Source organism: Salmo salar, unplaced genomic scaffold (genome assembly GCF_905237065.1).
Source record: "Salmo salar unplaced genomic scaffold, Ssal_v3.1, whole genome shotgun sequence".
In the NCBI taxonomy this organism is placed as follows: Eukaryota; Metazoa; Chordata; class Actinopteri; order Salmoniformes; family Salmonidae; genus Salmo; species Salmo salar.
Window position 1 is genome coordinate 50,001 of NW_025547670.1, and position 2,500 is coordinate 52,500.

General features: G+C 41.9%; 1 protein-coding gene across 2 annotated transcripts in view; it reads right to left on the minus strand.

The window, feature by feature from the left end:
• The window catches only part of LOC123732150 (unconventional myosin-XV), a 46,032-nt gene that overhangs the window by 3,461 nt on the left and 40,071 nt on the right, over positions 1-2,500 (minus strand). The gene's annotated exons all lie outside the window — the stretch shown is intronic.

The window sequence follows — 2,500 nt, forward strand, 5'->3', positions numbered from 1 at the left end:
GTTAGCATACCTCCAAGACATGCTAACATCTCACCATTACAATAACAGGGGAGGTTAGCATTTTATATCATACCTCCAAGACATGCTAACATCTCACCATTACAATAACAGGGGAGGTTAGCATACCTCCAAGACATGCTAACCTCTCACCATTACAATAACAGGGGAGGTTAGCATACCTCCAAGACATGCTAACATCTCACCATTACAATAACAGGGGAGGTTAGCATTTTATATCATACCTCCAAGACATGCTAACATCTCACCATTACAATAACAGGGGAGGTTAGCATACCTCCAAGACATGCTAACAGCTCACCATTACAATAACAGGGGAGGTTAGCATACCTCCAAGACATGCTAACATCTCACCATTACAATAACAAGGGAGGTTAGCATTTTATATCATACCTCCAAGACATGCTAACATCTCACCATTACAATAACAGGGGAGGTTAGCATACCTCCAAGACATGCTATCAGCTCACCATTACAATAACAGGGGAGGTTAGCATACCTCCAAGACATGCTAACCTCTCACCATTACAATAACAGGGAGGTTAGCATTTTATATCATACCTCCAAGACATGGTAACCTCTCACCATTACAATAACAGGGGAGGTTAGCATACCTCCAAGACATGCTAACAGCTCACCATTACAATAACAGGGGAGGTTAGCATACCTCCAAGACATGCTAACCTCTCACCATTACAATAACAGGGGAGGTTAGCATTTTATATCATACCTCCAAGACATGCTAACCTCTCACCATTACAATAACAGGGGAGGTTAGCATTTTATATCATACCTCCAAGAAATGCTAACCTCTCACCATTACAATAACAGGGAGGTTAGCATACCTCCAAGACATGCCCACCTCTCACCATTACAATAACAGGGGAGGTCAGCATACCTCCAAGACATGCTAACCTCTCACCATTACAATAACAGGGGAGGTTAGCATTTTATATCATACCCCCAAGACATGCTAACCTCTCACCATTACAATAACAGGGGAGGTTCGCATTTTATATCATACCCCCAAGACATGCTAACCTCTCACCATTACAATAACAGGGGAGGTTAGCATACCTCCAAGACATGCTAACCTCTCACCATTACAATAACAGGGGAGGTTAGCATTTTATATCATAACCCCAAGACATGCTAACCTCTCACCATTACAATAACAGGGGAGGTTAGCATACCTCCAAGACATGCTAACCTCTCACCATTACAATAACAGGGGAGGTTAGCATACCTCCAAGACATGCTAACCTCTCACCATTACAATAACAGGGAGGTTAGCATACCTCCAAGACATGCTAACCTCTCACCATTACAATAACAGGGGAGGTTAGCATACCTCCAAGACATGCTAACCTCTCACCATTACAATAACAGGGGAGGTTAGCATTTTATATCATACCTACAAGACATGCTAACCTCTCACCATTACAATAACAGGGGAGGTTAGCATTTTATATCATACCCCCAAGACATGCTAACCTCTCACCATTACAATAACAGGGGAGGTTAGCATTTTATATCATACCCCCAAGACATGCTAACCTCTCACCATTACAATAACAGGGGAGGTTAGCATACCTCCAAGACATGCTAATCTCTCACCATTACAATAACAGGGGAGGTTAGCATACCTCCAAGACATGCTAACCTCTCACCATTACAATAACAGGGGAGGTTAGCATTTTATATCATAACCCCAAGACATGCTAACCTCTCACCATTACAATAACAGGGGAGGTCAGCATACCTCCAAGACATGCTAACCTCTCACCATTACAATAACAGGGGAGGTTAGCATTTTATATCATACCCCCAAGACATGATAACCTCTCACCATTACAATAACAGGGGAGGTTATCATACCTCCAAGACATGCTAACCTCTCACCATTACAATAACAGGGGAGGTTAGCATTTTATATCATACCTCCAAGACATGCTAACCTCTCACCATTACAATAACAGGGGAGGTTAGCATTTTATATCATACCCCCAAGACATGCTAACCTCTCACCATTACAATAACAGGGGAGGTTAACATTTTATATCATACCTCCAAGACATGCTAACCTCTCACCATTACAATAACAGGGGAGGTTAGCATTTTATATCATACCTACAAGACATGCTAACCTCACACCATTACAATAACAGGGGAGGTTAGCATACCTCCAAGACATGCTAACCTCTCACCATTACAATAACAGGGGAGGTTAGCATTATATATCATACCCCCAAGACATGCTAACAGCTCACCATTACAATAACAGGGGAGGTTAACATTTTATATCATACCTCCAAGACATGCTAACCTCTCACCATTACAATAACAGGGGAGGTTAGCATTTTATATCATACCTACAAGACATGCTAACCTCACACCATTACAATAACAGGGAGGTTAGCATTTTATATCATACCTACAAGACATGCTAACAGCTCACCATTACAATAACAGGGGAGGTTAG